The 22,441-nt window shown below is 41.2% G+C and overlaps 1 long non-coding RNA gene across 3 annotated transcripts; it reads right to left on the bottom strand.

Annotated features, from left to right (window-relative positions):
- Window positions 1–39: 39 nt before the first annotated feature.
- LOC134348870 (uncharacterized) lies at window positions 40–21,945 on the bottom strand. 3 transcript variants are annotated; one of them, XR_010018506.1, is made up of 5 exons: window positions 21,861–21,945; window positions 15,869–16,016; window positions 9,142–9,354; window positions 5,575–5,671; window positions 40–400 (listed from the first exon to the last, which is right to left on the bottom strand). It is a non-coding gene; the product is annotated as an uncharacterized LOC134348870 (long non-coding RNA). The 3 variants fall into 3 exon arrangements; XR_010018505.1 differs by having other exon boundaries at window positions 5,431–5,671; XR_010018504.1 differs by lacking the exon at window positions 40–400 and having other exon boundaries at window positions 4,926–5,671.
- Window positions 21,946–22,441: the final 496 nt, after the last annotated feature.

The following is a 22,441-nucleotide window of genomic DNA, read 5'->3' on the forward strand; positions in this document are numbered from 1 at the left end:
AGCACTGTTTCAGAAAAGCAGCATCAATATCAGGGGCCCCATCATCCAGGTCATGCACTCTCCTTAGTGTTGCTTCAGGAGGGAGGTACAGAAGCTTTAGGACTCACACTACCAGGTTCAGGAACAATTATTATCCCTCAGCCATCAGGCTCTTGAACCAGTGGGGATAACTTCATTTAACTTCACCCGCACCGTCACCGAACTTTTCTCACAGCCTTTAGACTCACTTCAAGGACTCTTCATCTCTTCTCAGTATTCATTGCTTATTTATTTATTATTTATATATTTTTTCTTTTGTATTTGCGCAGTTTATTGTCTTCTGCTAATTGGTTGTTTGTCCACCTTGTTGATTGGAGTCTTCCATTGGTTCTATCATGGTTCTTGGATTTACTGAGTTCGCCTGTAAGAAAATAAATCTCAGGGTTGTATATGGTGACATATACGTACTTTATAATAATATTACTTTGAATTTTGAATTGAATTTAATTTCCCCTTTTGAAGTGGTAGGGATTTAAACATACGTCTCTAGATCTTAAGTCCATGCTCCTAACTTACTAAGCCAGTAATCAATTACTGTGGCATCATTCTTAATCCTCCACATTGTGAGTCATAATTGGCGACTGGCTGAGGCTAATGGAAAACTCCTCACATGTAACCATACAATTAAAGTCTTCTAGATTTGGGGAAATGATTGAAGAGAAAATTAAGGGAAAATTAATGACTATGATCAGTTCAGAGCAGAACTGTCATTACAGATTCAGGCTCAGATCATTGTGGGCAGAGTCATCAATGATGACACACCGAATATCATGCGATGGTCATCAGAAGGTTCCCCGGAGACCAGGAATGAATACAGAACTTACTGACTTATATCTTTCACCTGGAGCTACACTTGACAATTAAAGGCACTGTTGTGCTCTGATCACTAAGGACAGTCTTGCTCAAGTACTAAACTCCAGAACTGAGTGAAAATTACATCCTCAGGGAACTGACAGCATGTCCTTCCAGTGATTGCAATAGTGATTGCATCTGTCTAAATATTTGATTTAGAGCTGGCCACTTCTTTATTAGATAAACCTAACTGTAGATTAATGCTCATGATATTATGGGAGCAGGTTTGAATTCATCTTCAAACCAGCACAAAGTCAACGCTAACAGTTCAATTTGTTATGCCTGCCTCGAGGTTCTTCGCTTCAGATAAAAGTATTAAACAACAGTCTTAACTTTTCCTCAGGTGGAAGTAAAAGATGTAATAATGCACTATCTTCAAGGAGAAGCTTCACTCCTCTTGATGTCCCGTCCAGTATTTGTCACCTGAAACCTCTTAACTGGTCCTTATGGATGTGTGCAGATTTGTTCTATATCGGTTTTCATATTTCCTGCACTTCAACACATCAAAATTGTTATTTTTTTGTAAAGCACTTTTCTGAAGGACACATAATTTCATGAGGTTTTTTACAAAATTTTATCTGCTGAAAAAGTCGTTGTCTGAAATGCTGAAGATCAATATGCAAATAAAGTTCTCTATACCCATGCAAAATTATCTGAGAAAACTACTCTCAGGATATCAAAAGCAAGCTTAACCAATATTTAATAAAGCTCTGTTCAATATTCCCACCATTGTCTGTAAGGAGTTTGTACATTCTCCTCATGACTATGTGGGTTTGCTCTGAGTGCTCCAGTTTCCTCCCACAGTCCAAAGACTTACCAGTTAATAGGTTAATTGGTCATTGTAAATTGTCCTGTGATTAGGCTCGGGTTAAATTGGGGGTTGCTGGCCCACACAGCTCAAAGGGCTGGAAAGGCCTATTCCATGCTGTATCTCAATAAAATAAAATAAAAATTTTAAATATGTTAATTGACAAATTAAAATCAAAATATCATGCACCATGTACTTAAATTCTGGCAATCAACAATAAAAAAATTACTAACTTTGTAAAATGCTAGCAGCAATAACAGACAAGCGCACAGATGAACCAGAACTACAAAGAAAAATACTAATCATTGCAACAGCACAACAAAATAAGTAGTGTCTTTGACTCTGAAAAGATTATAGATAATAACATGAGCCAAATACTCTGTGACAATAACATGTTGTGAACAGTGGATAATGTAAATACCTTTTAATCAAGATATTAGGTCACAATTTCACATTGCATTTATAATACAACTCCTCAAGTTTATTAACTTTCTTCCAGTTGACAAAATCTTATCTTCCTTGGTTCAAGATGTTGATTTTTAAAGCAACACACACAATTTCAACGATCTGCAGATTTTCTCTTGTTTATGATGTTGATTTTTTAAAAATGTATTTATTGAGATACAGTGCAGAATAATTTAAACGGGACAATTTACAATGACCAATTAACTTGACAACCAGTACGGCTTTGGACTGTGGGAGGAAACTGGAACACCCAGAGGAAACCCATGCAGTCACGAGGAGAACATACAAACTCCTTACAGGCAGTGGTGGGAATTGAACCCAGGTTCAATTCAGGTTCAATGTCAGTGAGACTAAAGAGCTGATTGTGGACTTCAGGAAGGGTAAGATGAAGGAACACATACCAATCCTCATAGAGGGATCAGAAGTGGAGAGAGTGAGCAGCTTCAAGTTCCTGGGTGTCAAGATCTCTGAGGATCTAACCTGGTCCCAACATATTGATGTAGTCTTAAAGAAGACAAGGCAGTGGCTATACTTTATTAGGAGTTTGAAGAGACTTGGCATGCCAACAAATACACTCAAAAACTTCTATAGTTGTACCATGGAGAGCATTCTGACAGGCTGCATCACTGTCTGGTATGGAGGGGCTACTGCACAGGACCAAAAGGAGCTGCAGAAGGTTGTAAATCTAGTCAGCTCCATCAAAGTACCCAGGACATCTTTAGGGAGCAGTGATTCAGAAAGGCAGTGTCAATTATTAAGGACCTCCAGCACCCAGGACATGCTCTTTTCTCACCGTTACCATCAGGTAGGAGATACAGAAGCCTGAAGGCACACACTCAGCAATTCAGGAACAGCTTCTTCCCCTCTGCCATCCGATTCCTAAATGGACATCGAAGCTTTGGACAGTACCTCACTTTTTTTAATATATAGTATTTCTGTTTTTGCACATTAAAAAAAAATCTATTCAATATATGTAATTGATTTATTTGTTTATTTATTATGTTTTATTTTATTTATTATTATTATTTTTTCTCTCTCTCTGCTAGATTATGTATTGCATTGAACTACTGCTGCTAAGATAACAAATTTCATGTCACATGCCGGTGATAATAAACCTGATTCGGATTCTGATTGTGGAAATCACCAGTACTGTAAAGTGTTGTGCTAACCACTACACTACCATGCCATCACATCCTTCTTTATGTTCCCAAACTTGCACTGTAATTGTAGAGTCATATTCGACGTCTCCACATAGCAAAGGTTCAAAGTACATTTATTATCAAAGTATGTATGCATTATGCAAGATTGAGATTCATCTCCTAACAGGCAGCCACCTTATGTTCACTCATGTTGCATATCTTTTGCTGAGGAAGGGTGGTATTGGCGAGATTTTGTATATTATATTGAGTGTGAAGTATAAATTCCACAAACGATAAAACTTCATTAACAATCAAAGACCGTACGCCTCAAGAGCTATCAATATGCTGAATCTTGCTCCACCAACTCATCTTGCCTTGTTCTATTGATGCTGGCTGAGGGAAAAATGTTGGCCAGGACATAACAGGGAAATACCTGTCTCTTTCAGCCTTTTCCCCATATACTTATATGAACATTCACTGACTGCTTTGTTTTAACTCATTCACAGGATACGGGCACTGCTGGTAAATTCCTCAGTTATCACTTATTCCCCACTGGAGTTGAATTATTTCAGAGGCAGATATGTTCTTGTGGATTCCTCTCCTAAATGGCATCATTAAACAAGTGCCAGAGATAGGGATTTAAAGAATAACATGAGTTTTTAAGTGAATTTAAATAAACCAGCCAGCTGGGTGAGTTTTGAACTTGAATCATTGGATTGCTGGTCCAGGAAGTTAACCAGTACACTGCCATATTGCTGTTTTTATTGAGATACAGCATAGAATTGGCCTTCCAGTACTTTGAACCGCACCGCCCAGTAACCCCTGATTTAACCCTGGCCTAATCACGGGACAAGGCACGTAGCCAAGTGGTTAAGGCATCGGTCTAGTGATCTGAAGGTTACTAGTTCAAGCCTCAGCTGAGGCAGCATGTTGTGTCCTTGAGCAAAGCACTTAACCACACATTGCTCTGCGACGACACTGGTGCCAAGCTGTATCGGCCCTAGTGTACTTCCCTTGGACAACATCGGTGGCGTGGACTTGCAACATGGGCAACTGCCGGTCTTCCATACAACCTTGCCCAGGCCTGTGCCCTGGAAACCTTCCAAGGCACAAACCCATGGTCTCACGAGACTAATAGATGCCTATAATCACGGGACAGTAATCACGGGACAGTAATCACGGGACAGTAATCACGGGACTTATCCACCAATAAGTCTTTGGACTGTGGGAGGAAACCGGATCACCTGGAGGAAACCTACGTGGTCACGGGGACAACATATAAACTCCTTACAGACAGCGGTGGGAATTGAACCCAGGTCATTGGTACTGTAAAGCGTTGTGCTAACCTCAATGCTACCTTACTGTGTTGCTTGCAAGAACCCAATGCATGCAACCAAAGATAAATGAGGACTTGTTGTCTTAAATGGGTGGCAAAGACAGCAGTCGAACAAATCATGAAGACAAAGACAAACAAAAATGACACAGGATGAAAGTAAACTAGAGTCCCACATCAAGAATTGACAAAAAATGACTGGATTAAGGTAAGAAAAATGGTCAGAGGGAGAAAATAATTAAAAACAATTAACATTTTATATTTTAAAGATGGCTCACAATTTATTTAATGAGATAGATCAATTTAAGTTGTTCCATTTCTGTGCCAGAGATGTTACCTCACAGTCATTGTCGCATTATTAAAAGGGTGTATTGTTTGGTTCAAGCTCTAACAATCTGCAACGAGTTCTATCTGGCAATTAATGTATGAATTCAGCATGTTTTAAAAAATTAATTGAGAGGTTAGGGGCAAGATGCCACAACTGGTGTTAATTCAAAAGCAAATTCTGGGAATTCACTACTCTTTTAATCTCCTGAGGTTAACTAAAAACAACTTCCACACTAATAATGGTGTTGCTACTGCAGGACCATTCTTTTCCCAGCAAATCTAATCCAGGGTGACATTAAGTTAAATCATGGGTGTGATATGTAAGAAATTTACTTTAGGCTACAGTGGGTAAGCCACATCACTTGCCTGGGCAACAGCAGACTTGTGAAAGATTTACACTTCTGCAAAAAGAATATGCTTTATGGATATTCTCAAAGTCACATTGAAAAAAATACAAAATTCCTCACCAACTTATTGGAGTCACTGCTCTGTGGTCCCTCTGAATGGAGAAGGTGCATGTTGGAGGGTGGGGGGAGGGCTTTAAGCCCCTGCAGTCTATAAGGGGAATGCATGGAGACCAGAGGAAAGAGAACAAGTCGCCCACCACTTACTATGTGAAGCAGCCCTGCGTTAGGAGCTGCAGCTCCTGTAACTACAGCATCCACATGATTGGCGTGGATGCAATCCATTGTTAATGCTGAAGAGCCCCTAAAAAGAGATGATAATTAGATTAGTCAATGTCTCAAGTAGACTTAAGATTCAAATACATTTATTATCAAAGAATGTGTAAATTATACGCCTTGATGTTTGTTTGCTTACAGCAGCTACAAAGCAAGAAAACTGAAGAATCCAATTTTAGAAAAATACCATAAAAGAGAAAAAAAATACACAAACATCATGCAAACAATAGAAGCAAATGACAGAACACCAAACCAGACTGAGTCCTTAGATACGCTCCCCAGAGCAGCCGGACTCGGCCTAAGCTTACTCATATTAGCCATCTCAGTTCATCATATCAGCAGGCAAAAACACCACGAAACTAGCAGAGATGACAACCGCTGGAGAGAGTGATCAGCATCACAGGACAGCGAGCAAAATGAGCCCGACTCTTGACTCTGATCCTGAGGCTCGGGCTTTCCAATCTATCTGGACCGGTGGTTACGTTGTCTTGAGCAGCAGGTAGTGCCTTGCTCCAGGACCCGTACCCCGGAGCCTCAAAACACTTGGGCCGCACTACCTGAAGCTGTCCTCGATCTCACCAAATCAGCTCTGCAGCCTGAACAATCCAAACTCGCACTCAGATTAGGTGGGCGGGCATCGAAACTCTTCCACATTGACTCCTCTCCAAATCGTTCACTCCAACAGTGACAGGATTACGAACTTTGACTGGGACCCCATCTTGAACACGCTGCCCCTCGGCTTTGTGATGCACCCATAAGGTCCATCCTTTGAATCAGCTTTGTCTCCGCTTGCTTCTTTATTGTTTGCGGTGATAGTTGATCACAATTTACTTCAGAAATAGTGTTATTAGTAATGTTTTCAGTCATATTTCTTGCCAACTGAACTACCAGTAAGCTGTGGCACAACTTTAGCAACTCCATCTTAAACTGGAAATGAAAGTAACTATTGAAAACACTATTATCGATGCAAAGGTCATACAATAAATACCTTAAAAAAATAAAAACAAGCAGTGGGTAAGTTGGATCAGATTGGATCACAACAGTTGGAGCTGGTACCTACTCAGAAACACTAGACAGGGAAACTGTTCTGCTGGCTAAGATACTCATAAACACAAGAAATTCTGCAGATGTAGGAAATCCAGAGGAACACACACAAGATACTGGAGGAACTCAGCAGGTCAGGTAACATCTATGGAAAGGAATAAATTGTTGATATTTCGGGTCGAGAGCCTTCATCATATGTGGGGTGGCGCAGTAGCGTAGTGATTAGCACAATGCTTTACAGTACTGGTGACCTGGGTTCAATTCCAGCTGCTCTCTGTAAGGTGTTTGTACGTTCTCCCTGTGACTGTGTGAGTTTTCTGCAGGTGCTCCAGTTTCCTCCCACAGTCCAAGGACATACTGGTCCAAAGGTTCAAAGGTTCAAATGCTCCAACGTTCATTTTATTGTCAAAGTTTGCATGAACAATACAATTCTGATATATATCAAACCCCCAGCCCCCTCTCCCTCACACAACAACCAACAGATTGCCCACACAGAAAAATCAACAAGAACATCAGATCGCAAACCCACAACCCCTCCCTCACACAATAACCAACACATCACCGACCCGGAACCCCAATATTTACAATGACCCCAAATGGTCATTGTAAATTGCCCCATGAGTCAGCTGGCATCAAATCGGGGGTTGCTGGGCAACGCGGCTCGTAGAGCTAGAAGGGCCAATTCCACACTGTATCTCAATAAGTAGATATTTATAAATGAATAAATCAGTTTTTAGGATACATCTGGGCTCAATTTGGTGAGTGTATTTATTTCAAAAATATTCACAAACCAAACAGGGGAGGAAATTTGGTAGGATAGTAAAAAAAGAGATGGTTGTCCTAGAAATGAAGGGGATAGTCATTCTTGCTCCTTGAATTCCAATACTTTTCACTCCTGGCCACCCTTACCCCTCTCAAATATAACCATACAGATCACATTTTAGTTCTATTGACGGTAATAGTCCTCTTCTAGTAAATTTTCTTTCAAGTACAATAAAAAGGAGACTTTGACGTGAGGCAGTAAAGTTTGAAGTTTTTTTTGGAGAGAAGGAAATTAGTTCAATTAATCTAGATTTAGTTGATGGATGCCAGAGGCAAAAAAGTTGGGGATGGTCCTTGATGTCCACAGAGACCACAACACAGGAAACCCAAACTTTTTGACAGATGTTGTGTTAGTGATTCCCAATCCGCTCATCACTGCTCCACTCCTCACTGTCCTCATTGAATTTACTCAAATAGTCTGCATCTGACTGCAGAGGAGAAGATTAACTGTGAGGAATTGGGAGTATATTGAACTTAATTGTTTTCATAATAGTTTTAAGTGTTTTAAATGAAGATTCTTTGCCTTTGATTAACTTCAATAGTGTTATTAATTTTAATAGTGTTGAATTGTCTTGAATGTTCTGTAAGTCAGTGTTTTGACAGCTTTGAAAACTATCTAAGCTTGGGGCTGTGATTTAGTCAGCTGCCAGGTTATTCTCAGCAGTTCATGAACAGGGTTTGTTCCGACACACCCTGACATACCTGATTGGATTTTATGTGTGGAAGGCCCTGCTGTAGAAGCACACACGAGCTGTGCACCTGATTGCCCAGCAAGTTCTCGTTGGGAGTCGCAAGTTAGTTAAATGTTCAGCTTAGGGCATGAAGATCTTGCAATTGACAGCAAATTTCAGGGCACAGGGTTGCAGATCGGATTTGGAAAATAAAATGTGGGAACTTCATTTCTGGCCCCATTATCCAATCAAAGTAAATTCATCAATCAACTGAGGCCTGACCTTTATATCTGGACTTCCCATTTCCTGTGAAATATTTCTTGGCAAAGGATGAGCTCAAAATTCTAGTAAGATTCTTTGTGATCTATCCTGTCACTGAATTCTTTGATAATACAATACCAGCAGCAGGCCATTCAGCCCATCACCTACTATATCCATTTCGCCCATCATATCAATCTACATTATCCTATGAATTTCACTTTTTTTTGTTTAATTTCAGGAAGTGATCTTCAACACAAGTACATGATACAGCTTTAAAGTGATCTACATTGTTACTGGGATGCTTGTTTGCTATTCAAATGGAATTTTAAATTTGTATTGGATGAACCAGTTCTAACATATTGGGCTGATGCTGATACAGAAAATGAAGCAACAAAGGAAAATAAACACTGCACCTTTTTTTCTGGTGACAAATTAAATGGAGTCTAATGGCAGACTTTAAAAAACTCTTTAACATTTATTGTAGCTGTAGGAGATAGTTTATCTGACCATAAATTATTTGTGAAATATTAATCAATGATAATAGATGCAAGGCCTTCAGGTGAGACTATGGGTATCGTTGTGTCAGCTAAAATAAAACACCTTACAAATCAAATTATTGGTACAACTTATCATAATGAAAATTTCTGCTGAGCTAGCATGTATTAATATGAACAATTAATTTAACATCTCACCATCTTACCTTGTATATGCTGGAGCACATCTGTCTGCCAGCTGCTCTATAATTGTGCAACAAAGGAGGAACTTCTAAACTTGCTTTAATGGAGATTAGCTGGTGGGTGGTGTAGTGGCATCTTCACCGGACTTAGAGGAGAGTAGTCCTGGGTTCAAATCTGGTCATCTTCTTGCACACTTTCCATCCATTCTGGGTTGAGCATTGAGCTATCAACTTCTCCTTGTAAATAAAAACAGACAAATGCTAAAGAAACGGCAAGGTTGCTGCCCAACGTGCCACAAGGCGTGGAGAGGAACAGCAACAATAAGGGGAGCAGAGCATTCAAAATCTCAAATCTTGCTAGGGTATTAATTTTAAGATGGAAATAATTCCCCACTCGGGATCGATAAACTACTTATTATTATTCTAGGTAGATCTTTGAAAGATGAGTGTTTTAAGAATATTTTATTCAAACTCCTCGTTTACACTTCCTGCAAAGTCGCTGATACCCAGTTGCCAAATCAGATTCCCGGATGGGACTCCCCACATTTTCCCATTTCCTTCCATGGAACACACTTCCCTACCTCAAGAATCACAGTGTTAGCTTGGTCTTTGATTGATGGAGCTTGAATCCTTGCCCACTTATCCAAAGATTTGATTGATGACCTACCTGGCTGAAGCCCCAATTACAATTCCTGGTCACTTTCTCTGACTGAAAACAATTTATAGTTTTCTTTGGATGTCTGTTAAGTGCATAGGATCATTATAGAATTTAGGTCAAGCAAGAATGCTGTTTAAATAATCAACTGGAGCTACTCCACCTATTCTCTCAGTGAGATGTCATCGATACGAGATAACCACTTCAAAGGAGAGAAGGAAACTTTCTGCTCATGTCTTGGGCAATATTTATCCTTAATCAACATATTTTAACAGACTACCAGACCACTATCATGTTCCATTATCAACAATAATGGACAGGTGAATAAATATGGTGAAAATGATGGGCTGAAATGTGTTTCTTTCAATGCTAGGATTATTATGGTAAGGAGGATGAACTTGAGTCTGGATCAGTACCTGGAATTATGATGTTGCTGCCATTATAGAGATCTGGTTGCATGAGGGACAGAACTGGCAGCTCAGTGTTCCTTGTTTTAGGCATATTAGAGGGAGGAGAGTGAAAGAGGTGGCAGGGTTGCACTATTGATAAGGTAGAATGTTACAGAGAAACTCACAGAGGATATCCTGGAGGGCTCATACATAGAGGCAAATTGGATAGAGTTCAGAAACGGGACAGGTACATTTACACTGATGGAATTACACTATAGGCTTCTCAGTAGCCACCAGGAAGTGGAAGAACAGATATGTAGACAGATAATGGAAAGGTGCAGAATCAAAAAGGTTGTCATATTGGGGTACTTTAAGTTCCTCAGTATTGACTGGGACTTGCTCAATACAAAAAGCTCAGATGGTGTGGGATTTCTTCAGTGCATCCAAGAGGATTCTTGCAACATTATGTGGAGAGTCCATTTAGAGGAGGGAACATACTGGACCCAGCTTTGGGTGAAAATTTGGAAACAGTAGCAACAACTCATGATGTTTTAAGGCAATTATAAGTAAGGATAAAATTGGATTTTGCATTGTTACGTACCCCGTAACTGGGTTGCCAAACCAGCAGAAATGGATCACTCAGTTGGAGTCTGGAGTACTAGAACTAAGAAAGTTTTATTAAAGAAACAAGCAACACAGTAATCGAAAGGATAATAAATGCAACAATTCAACAATGATAACCACACATGTGCACAGAATTAAGATAACAGCATCAATCAAGCTCTATCGTTGTCTAGGGGTAAATGACCAATTTCAAAATGGCTCAAAGTTCAGTTCGCAGTAATCGTTGCCATGGCGATGGACAAGGTGGGGGAAGAGAGACAGAGAGAACAACTCATCATTCAGCACAGCTTCACTCACAGACCAGCGAGATTGCTCACGAGCAACTTTTGGGCGGGTCCTTGGTGATGTCACCTGAGGTCACCGACTGTGACCCCTCCTCCAGATGCGGTCGATCCTCTGCAGTGAACCCGGCACCCAGGCAAGGGCGGACACACACCGGGTTCCCGCTGATCGTACCTTTCCACCCTGTGCGTTGTCCGGTACTTCTCACCACTCGTGAGAGGCGCACTGCTTCCAGGGTCTCGTTACCTCGGGTGGCGTGTGTCTGTCTTAGCGAACCTGTCCCTTTTTATCCCCCTGCTGGGGTATCGCCTGTCCATCACTTCAAACAGTTCAGGGTTCAAAGGGGGGAGCCGCTCCAGACAGCTCTTCCTCCCACATCCCTTCATTACACATCTCCAGACGCTGCTCCATTGTTCCTTATCTCTCCTTCCCCTGAGGGCAGGTGGCAGACCAACTGCTGATGCCACTGGCCAGCAAACATCTTAATTTTATGTGTATTCTCGTAACAGCATGAAGGGACTAAATTGAAGGAGGGCAAATTACAAAGGGATAAGACACTAGCTAAGGGGTGTTGGTTGGGAGCAGCTGCTGGCAGGCAAGTCCGTGTCTGACGCATGGGGGTTGTTTAAAGGCCAGCTGATCAGAGATCAGGATTGTCAAGTTCCAGTAAGGAGTAAGTACAAGAATGGTAAGGTAAGGGAGCCTTGGATGACCTGAGAGAGCCTAAATTTAGTCAGGAAGGCAAAAGGAACTAAATATAAAGTTTGGGAAGCTCAAATGAGACTGGGCTCTTGTGCAGTATAAATACAGCAGGATAGTGCTCAAGCAGGTGACTAGGAAGGCCAAAAGGGGCAATAGAATACCTTTAGTGAGCAAGGTCTAATAATCCCACAGCATTTTATTTTTATACAGTGTGCTTAAGAGAAAGAGAATAACTGAGGGTAGGGTAGGTCCACTCAAGGTTAAAGAAAGGAAGAAATAAAAAGTCAGAGCAATGGCCGAGGTTCTAAGTAAGTATTTACAGAGAAGGAATGGAAGGTAGTCGAATCAGAATGGGGCACACTAATGTGCTGGGACATTTTAAGATTAAATAAGATGTGATGTTTTTTGAAAAGTATTAAGTGGACAGATCTCTGGAACCTGATGGCATATATCCCAAATACTGAAAGAAGCAACTGAGGACATTGCTGAGGTTTTGAGAAGAATTTTTGTATCCTCACTAAGAATAGGCAAGGTCCAGGATTACTGGAGAGTAGCGAATGTTGTTCCTTTGTTCGAGAAGGATAATCAAATATGAAAAGCCAGTGAACCTCACTCACTAGTAGGGAAATTACTGGAGAGGATACTGAGGGAAAGGGTTTATGCCCATTTGGAAAGATATGGTCTGTTTAGGGACAGCCTGCATGGTTTTGTGCAGGTAGGTCATGCCTTACAAACTGTGACTGAAAGTTTTGAGGGAGTGATAAAGGTGCTTGATGAGGGCAAGGAAGAGGACATTTTCTGCATGGACTCTAGTAAGGTATCTGATAAGGTTTCTCAGTGTAGATTGATTCAGAAGATAAAGATGCATGGGATCTAAGATGATTTGCAGGTTTGGATTCAGATCTGGCTTGCCTGTAAGAGACAGAGAATAGGGATGGAAGACTATTATTTTGGCTGTAGGTCCATGACCAGTGGTGTTATAGAACGATCAGTGCTGGGATCTCTATTGTTTGTGATATATCAATGATTTGAATGAAAACGTAGATGGGTGGATTAGCAAGTTTGTGGATGACACCACAATTGGTGGAGCTGTGAATAGGCCTACCAAAGAATACAGTGAGATATAGATCAGTCACAGATATATGCAAAGCAGTGGCTGTTGGACTTTAATCCAGGCAGGTGTGAGGTGTTGCACTTTGAGGGATCAAATGTAAGGACAAAGTACACAGTTCGTGTAAAATATAAAGGGAAAAACACTTAATAGCATTGATGTTCAAAAGGATCTTAGAGTCCATGTACATAGTTCACTAAAAGTGGCTGCATAAGTCGATACAGTGGCACAGAAGGTGTCTGGAATTTTTGGTTTCATTGGCAAGAGTGCTGAGTGTAAGAGTAAGGAAGTCAAGCTGCAGCAATATGGAACTTTAGTCAGACCACACTTGACTTTTTGTGTGCAGATCATTATAGGGAGGAATTGGAGACTGCGGAAAGGGTGCAGAAGAATTTTAGTGTGATGCTGCCTAGATTATGAGCTACCAGGAAAGGTTAAACAAACTTGAGTTGTTATCCTTAACCCAGGGGTTCCCAACCTGTGGTCCACAGACTCTCGGTTAATGGTAGGGGTCTACGGCACAAAAAAAGTTGGGAATCCCTACCCTAGAGCATCAGTGGCTCAGTGGAGACAAGTTAAAGGTTTTTAAAATCATGAGAGGTTTAGATAGTGTAGATATTCAGAACTTAATCCCTCCAGGATAGATATGACAAACACCGGAGGACATGCTTTTAACTTTAGATGGGGGAAGCAAGGTTTTTTTTTTGCGCAGAAAATGTCAGGTGCCTGGAGTGGGTTACCGTGGTAGTAGTGAAAGCAGATAGTTTGGTGGGGTTTGATAGGCTTTTAGACAGACACATGTATACGAAGGGAATGGAGAGGTAAGAATAATACAAGGGAGGAGGAGATTTAGTATAAATTGGCATCAAGATCACTGCTCAAAGGGCCAGCGGGCCTATTCCATACTGTATCTCATCAAATAAAAATAAATATGATGGGTTGAATGAAAGTGTACTTGTACATTTCACTGGAATTTAGGACTGTACAGCACTGGGTTGTGTCCAGGTTGTCTGCCATCTTCCCTGCATCACAATTTTGACTTGACTTTATTGTTCTGATGTGCTTTTAGAAGTTCTAAAAAGGACAGAAAAGACACTTTACATAGACAAGCCTGTCTTTCTTAATATGCTGATTCAATTTCTCCACCTTCTCCATTTCCTTTTAAAATGTTTCTTTATATAACTCTCTGAGATTGTCAAAATCACTCAGAAATACCTCACTCTTTGACCAAGTTCTGTCCACTAACTCTGTAACTGGATCTTGGACTTCTTAATGGAAAGACCCTAGTCAGTTTGAGTTGGCAGCACCATCTCATGCGCCATTGCTCCAATGATGAGTCGGCATATGGTAAATAATTTGAGAGGCTTGTCAAGTGGAGCAAGAACAACAACTGGAGTCTTAATGTGGACAAGACAAAAGAGATGATTGTAGACTTCAGGAACACACGGGCTGACTACTCTCCATTGCATGTCATTGGCTCTGCTGTGGAGAGAGTGAAGAGTACAAAGTTCCATGGTGTGCACGTAACAGATGATCTAACCTGGACTTCCTCACTAGTCAAGGAGGCACCAGCAGCGTCTACACTTCCCAAGGAGATTGAGGGTACAAGGCTCCCCGCCCCGATTCTAACAACTTTCTATAGGAGCACCATTGAGAAGTGTCCTATCTGGCTGCATCATCGTGTGGCATCAGAGCACTAGACCCTACAGAGGATAATAAAAACTGGAGTCTTCCTCCCCCGATTTGTGACATCTACCAAGAACGTTGCAGAAGAAGGGCCCAAAGCATTGTTGAAGATCCCCACTAACTATTCTGCAATCTCTTTGTCCGACTATTGTCAGGAAGGAGGTACAGAAGCATCAGGACTAGGACTACCAGATTGGGGAACAGTGTCTTCCCTTGGGCTGTGAGACTAATGAAAACCCTGCCACCTCAGAGGTTTTGTCACTAGGACAGTGTGCTGTTTTCTACTGTTGCCTGGGCTGCATGCATTTTGAACTTATTTATGGTAACATTTTGATTTATGTGCTATGTGTTAGATGTTTTGAGGGTGCACCGTAGTCTCGAGGAATGTTGTTTCATTTGGTTGTATATGTACAGTAAGATGACAATAAACTTTAACTTGAACAGAGGAGGCTGGGCCAAATCTTACTACATTAGTGCATTCAAATAATTAACAGAAGGTTGTCATAAAAATTTGAACTTATCAGTAATTGGCCTATTGAGTGTTTGCATCTCCAATTTACATTGAGGAAATATCGGTTCAAATGTTATGAGGCAATAAGTTCAAAGTCTCAAAGTCAAATTTATTATGAAAGTACATACATATCATCCTATGCTACCTTAAGATTCAGTTTCTTGATAGTATTCACAGTAAATGCAAAGGACCACAATAGAATCAGTGGAAAAGCTGCACACAAAGATGGACAGACAACCAATGCGCAAAAGATAACAAATTGTGCAAATACAAAAAGAAAAGTAATAAATTAATAAGTAGATAAATAAAAATTGAGAACATGAGTTGTAGAGTCCTTGAAAGTAAGTCTACTGTTTCTGGAATCAGTTCAGTATTAGGGTAAGTCAAGTTATCTCTGCTGGTTCAGGAGCCTGAAGGTTGAGGCACAATAACTGTTCCTGAACCTGGTGGTTGTGACTTGAGATTCCTGTACCCCCTTTCTGAGAAGAGAGCATGGCCTAGGTGGTGGGAGTTCCTTGATGATTGATGCTTTCCTGTGACAGTGGTCTTTGTAGATGTGCTCAATGATAGGGAGAGCTTCACCCACAATGGATAGGGCTGTATCCACTACTTTTTGTAGTCTCTTCCGTTCAAGAGCACTGGTGTTTCCACACCAGGCCATGATGCAATCAGTCGGTATACTCTCCACCGTGCATCTGTAGAATTGTTAATGTTTTGGATGACAGGCCCAATCTTCATAAACTTCTAAGAAAGTAGAGGCACAGCTGTGCCTTGTTTGTAATGGCACTTACATGTTGTGACCAGTACAGGTCCTCCGAAATGGTAATGCTGAGGAATTTAATGTTGCTGATCCTCTCCACCTCTGAACCCCTGATGAGAACTGACTCATGGACCTCTGGTTTCTTCCTCCTGTAGTCAATAATCAGCTCTTTGGATTTTCTGACATTGAGAGAAAAGTTAGTGTTTTGTCAGCCAGATTTTCATTCTCCTTCCTATATACTGATTCATACCACCTTTGATTTGGCCTTCTTAAATATAACAAATAATTATTAGAATTTTTAATATCAAAATTTACTAATTTTGTGGAAAGTTACAGAAATAGAAAATTTGAGTCACAGAGGGTTAAATATCATCTATTAAAAAAGAAAAGCATTAATATTTTACAACTATTTATTCGAGCAACATCTCAAAGGAGAAGAGAACTGAGATAATTTATAGGAAAAATTCCAGAGCTCCAGTACTGGATGGAAAGCACCATAAAAATGGTGTAAAAGTCTCACCAGTGTACAAGGCACTACTTAGTTTTTCAGAGGAATCAGATGTGAAAAATATTTTTGTTGGGGTGGAGGTACTATAGATTTAGCTTTTACTGAATTTGTTTAGATTAATAATATAATCAAAATAAACTTGTTTTGAAACTCACTCTCCCGGCTTTCTCTCTGGTGCAAAGCTCATTGATAGAAGGGAACGTCACAGCTTTATTCAGAGATTAAATTATTGAAGGATAATCTATGAGTCTTTAGGAGAAATCACAACGTATATGATCACATCATTGGGATTGTACCATAGACCTCCTTCATCATGGGGAATGAAAAGAACAAATAAGCAGGGAGATAGTGCAGGCCTGTCAGTACATTCAAAGGTCACTTTATTAGGTACAGGAGGTATGTTCATGATCAGCTGCTGCCGTAGCCCATCCACTTCAAGGTTTGACATGTTGTGCAATCAGAGATGTAAACTCTAAGAGACTGTTGTGAGTGAAAATCTCAGTACATCAAGCAGTTTCTGAGATACTCAAACCACCCTGTCTGGCACCAACAATCATTCCACGGTCAAAGTCACTTAGATTACATTCCTTCCCCGTTCTGTTGTTTGGTCTGAATAACAACTGAACCTCTCGGCCATGTCTGCTTACATTCATGCATTTAGTTGCTGCCACACAATTGGCTAATTAGATATTTACATTAATAAGCAGGTGTACAGGCCTCTGAGTGTATAATAGGGAATTTTAGCTTTTCGAACTATCTGGAATTGTCATACAATTAAGGGCTTAGCTAGAGTGGAACTTGTTAAGTATATTCAGGAAAGTTTCCTTGGGCAATAGATTGAGGCCCTGCTAGGGAGTGGGCATAGCTTTACCTACTCTTGGGGTAAGTGACTGAGGTAATAGGGTCCTTTGTTCTACTAGTATTGAAACAGTTATGGAAGGAGATAGAACTGGTCCAGGGGTTCAAGTTCTAAAGTGGGATGACGCCTTTTGATGGTATGAGGCAGGAGTTTGCAAAGATTGATTGGAGTTGGTTGTTTGCAGGGAAAGGGACCACAGGCAAGTGGGAGGCGTTTTAAAAGTGAGATAGTGAGAGCTCAAGGTCTGAATATTCCTGTTAGAGTGAAGGACAAAACTGATGAGGATAGAGAACCCCTGGATGATGACAGAAATTGAAGAGAAGGAACCTGATAGGAGAGTGTGAACTATGGGAGAAAGGGAAAAGGTGGGTCACCCGAGAGAGGTAATGGCCAGGTGAGAAAGGGGAATGTGCACGTCATCAGGTTAGAGACTTCCCAGATGAAATATGAGGTGTTGCTCCTCCAACCTGAGTATGGCCTCCCCGCGACAGTCGAGGAGGCCATTGGTCGACACAACGGAATTGGAATGGGTAGTAGAATTAAAATGGGTCGCGACTGGGAAATCATGCCTGTTGCGGTAGAAGAAGAAAAGGTGATCCATCACGAGAGTAAATTGAGAGGCAACTGAATACTGAGTTGCCCACAACACTTTGAAACATACTGATCTTGTGAATGCCATCCTTTCTTTCAACTTGGACACCTAAATTTCTTATCACACCAGCAGCCATGATTCCCTCCCCCTTATCTACTGATAACTGAGGAACAGCTGCTGGTAGGAGAAAAATATGTGGGTGTGCTGACAAGAAACAGAAGGTGAAAATAAATGGGTCTTCTTTTGGATATCAAGATATAGTAAGTGTTGAGTTACAGGGATCAGTGCTGGAATCTCAATGTTTTATTTTTGTATTCATTATTTGAATAAAGGCATTGAAGGGATGTTCGTAAATTTGTTGATGATAAAAGGACAGGAACCTAAGTCCATAATAAATAGGAGCAGATTCAGCCCATCGAGTCTGCTCTGCCATTCCATCATGACTGATTTATTATCACTCTCAACCCCATTGTCCTGCCTTCTCCCCATAACCTTTGACACCCTGAATAATCAAGAACCTATCAAACTCCACTTCAAAATTCCCGGCAGCTTGACCTTCACAGCTGACTGTGGGAACGATTTCTGCAGATTCACCACCCTCTGGCTAAAGTTGTTCCTCTTCATCTCTGTTCTAAAGGTACAGAGTTCTTGCAGGATTCCCTAAAGGTTAACTTGCAGGTTGATTCAGTGGTAAAGAAAGCAATATTAGCATTCAATATATTCCAGAAAGGACTGGAATATGAATAATGATGTAATGCTGAGGCTTTATAAGGCATCAGTCAGACTGCACTTGGAGTATTATAGCAGTTTAGAGCAGTTTATCAAAGAAAAGATGTGCTGGCATTGGAATGGGTTCAGAGGAGGTTCACAAGAGTAATTTTGGGAATTAAAGGGTTTACGTGTGAGGAGTGCTTGGTGGCTCTGAGCCTGCAGTCGCTGGAGTTTAGTAGAATGAGTGGGATCTCACTGAAACCTATTGTAATATTGAAAGGCCTAGATAGAGTAGATATGAAGAGGATGTTTCCTTTTGTGGATGAGTCTAGAATCAAAGCGCACAGCCTCAGAATAGAGGAATGTCCATTTAGAACAGAAATGAGGAGGAATTTCTTTCGCCAGAAGGTGGTGAGTTTATGAAATTCATTGCCACAAACATCTGTGGAGGCCATCATTGAGTATACAATATTTAAAGCGTCCTTTGATAGGTTCTTGATTAGTTAGGGTGTCAAAGGTTACGGGGAGAAGGCAGAAGAATGGGATTGAGACACATAATAAATCAACCATGATAAAATGGCGGAGCAGACCCAATGGGCTGAATGGCCTAATTCTGCTAGTACGTCTTATGGACATCCTTATATTCTGAGGCTGTGTCCTCTGGTCATAGACTTCTCCACTCTAGGAAACATCCACACCCACTCTGTAGGTTTCAAGGAGATTCCCCCACCCCCCCAATACTTCTAAACTCAAGGGAGTACAGGCTCAGAGCCAACAAATGCTCCTTTCATTCCTGGGATCATTCTCATGAACCTCTTCCGGACCCTTTCCAATGCCAGAATATCTTTTCTCAGATAAAGAGCCCAAAGCTGCTCACAATACTCCAACTGCAGCCTGGCCAATGCTATATTAGATCTCAGTATTACATCCTTGCTTTTATATTCCAGTTCTCTCAAAATGAATGCTAACATTGCAATAGTATTGCTTAGTACCAACTCAACCTGCAAGTTAACCTTTAGCGAATCTTGCATGAGGGCTCCCAAGTCCCTTGGCACCTCTGATTTTTGAATTCACTCCACCTTCAGAACTTAGTCTATGTCTTTATTCCTTCTACCAAGGTGCATGACCGTACACTTCCCTACCCTATAGTCATCTGCCACTTCTTTGCCCATTCTTTTAACCTGCCCAAATCCTTCTGTAGCCTCTGCTTCAACACTACCTGCCCTTAGGATGATTAACTGCCATCAGTTTCTGAATGAAGCTGAAAAATGCAATTTTGACTTGAATAATCTTTCCCTTAACTTGCATTAATGCTATAGCAATTTTTCGTTCAAACACAAAAGATTCAGCAGATGCTGGAAATCTTCAGTAATACACACAGAACGCTGGAGAAACTCAGCAATACAGGCACATTTACCGGTATGAGGAAGGTCCATCCATATGATGAAGGATCTCGGACTGTTTATTTCTCCTCAATAGATTCTGACTGACTTGCTGAGTTCTCCAGCATTTTGTTTGTGTTGTTTATTTTGTTGTCTAAGGCATGTATAATTTATGTTCATTTAAGTTTATGCAATTTATGTTTGTTATGATTGTAACTGAGCTGCTACTGCAAAAATACCCTGCATACATGTATGCCTATGAGATAGTCATAGTCATAGTCATACTTTATTGATCCCAGGGGAAATTGGTTTTTGTTACAGTTGCACCATAAATAATAAATAGTAATAAAACCATAAATAGTTAAATAGTAATATGTAAATTATGCCAGGAAGTAAGTCCAGGACCAGCCTATTGGCTCAGGGTGTCTGACCCTCCAAGGGAGGAGTTGTAAAGTTTGATGGCCACAGGCGGGAATGACTTCCTATGACGCTCTGTGTTGCATCTCGGTGGAATGAGTCATTGGCTGAATGTACTCCTGTGCCCATCCAATACATTATGTAGTGGATGGGAGACATTGTCCAAGATGGCATGCAACTTGGACAGCATCCTCTTTTCAGACACCACCGTCAGAGAGTCCAGTTCCATCCCCACAACATCACTGGCCTTACGAATAAGTTTGTTGATTCTGTTGGTGTCTGCTACCCTCAGCCTGCTGCCCCAGCACACAACAGCAAACATGATAGCACTGGCCACCACAGACTCATAGAACATCCTCAGCATCATCCGGCAGATGTTAAAGGACCTCAATCTCCTCAGGAAATAGAGACGGCTCTGACCCTTCTTGTAGACAACCTCAGTGTTCTTTGACCAGTCCAGTTTATTGTCAATTCATATCCCCAGGTATTTGTAATCCTCCACCATGTCCACACTGACCCCCTGGATGGAAATAGGGGTCACCGGTACCTTAGCTCTCCTCAGGTCTACCACCAGCTCCTTAGTCTTTTTCACATTAAGCTGCAGATAATTCTGCTCACACCATGTGACAAAGTTTCCTACTGTAGCCCTGTACTCAGCCTCATCTCCCTTGCTGATGCATCCAACTATGGCAGAGTCATCAGAAAACTTCTGAAGATGACAAGACTCTGTGCAGTAGTTGAAGTCCGAGGTGTAAATGGTGAAGAGAAAGGGAGACAAGACAGTCCCCTGTGGAGCCTCAGTGCAGCTGATCACTCTGTCGGACACACAGTGTTGCAAGCACACGTACTGAGGTCTGCAAGTCAAAATAAACTTGAACTTGCACATGCATCCAGAGTTATGGCACTGGTTGAGAATGATTCACACAATGTACACTGAGAATGCAACTATGCATATTTAAAGTCTGTACAGTTCAACTATTCACTGGTACTTTTGAAGGAACTCGACTATATCACGCATAAAAGTTCTGCGAGTGCAGAATCATCGACCGTCAATAGGAGAAACAGTAAGTCTCTGCTGCCCACTGCAGGCGACACGTGTGCACAGCTACTGGTCTCAGACATGCCCAGAACCATCTAGGCAGATTTTAAAAGTTGCGAAGTAGTATACGAGATCTACTGATTTATAAACATGCAAGTTGACAGAAAAAATTGAAAAAATATCAGGCCTACTCATCTCCTGTGTGGATTATGTTTAAAATAACATGGGGCCACTGAGCCTACAAAAAGTAATGGATGCAGCCTCGTCCATGACAGGAAAAGCCTTCTCCACCATTGAGCATCTCCACAAGAAAACAGGATCCATCATCAAGGACCCCTATTAACCTGGCTGTGCCCACTTCTTGCTGCTGCCATCAGGAAGGAGGTACAAGAGCTTCAAGCCCCAACCACCAGGTTCAGGAAGAGCTATTATGATATAAATATCAGTCTCCTGAACTAGCTCGGATAACGTCATTTACCTCGGCACTGAATTGATTCCACAACCTATGGACTTACTTTTACTTGCATAGTATGTCTGCTTTTGAACATCGGTTGTTTGTTGAGTCTTATAACTCCGTGATTGAAGCTGTCCTTAGGCCTGGTGGTGTGTGATTTCAAGAACTTTGTACCTTCTGCCCAGTGGGGGTGGGGGTGGGTGAGATCTTTGATTCTGTTGGCAGCTTTCCCAAGGAAATTGAATCAATGGAGGGGAGGACTGATTTTCATGATAGACCGGGCTATGAACACAGCTCTCTACAATTTCTGTAACACTGATAATCTGGCATGCTGTGGACTTCGGTGATGCTAAAACGATGGATTTTCTGGGCTATTATTCATTAAACACTAATTCATTAATTAGGCTGTTTCAGGTTCTTCCCAGATCACAACAGTCCCTATTTACCTTTAATCTGCCGGCTGCATCGGGGCTTTTGCCCTTTGAGAGCTCGGTTCAGGTAATAAACCTGGGAGGATCTGTACATGGTATATTAGAATAAATTTATAATGAAGCTACATACATCAAAGTTGCTGGTGAATGCAGCAGGCCAAGCAGCATCTATAGGAAGAGGTGCAGTCGACGTTTCAGGCCGAGACTCTTC

Source organism: Mobula hypostoma, chromosome 7 (genome assembly GCF_963921235.1).
Source record: "Mobula hypostoma chromosome 7, sMobHyp1.1, whole genome shotgun sequence".
NCBI lineage: Eukaryota > Metazoa > Chordata > Chondrichthyes > Myliobatiformes > Myliobatidae > Mobula > Mobula hypostoma.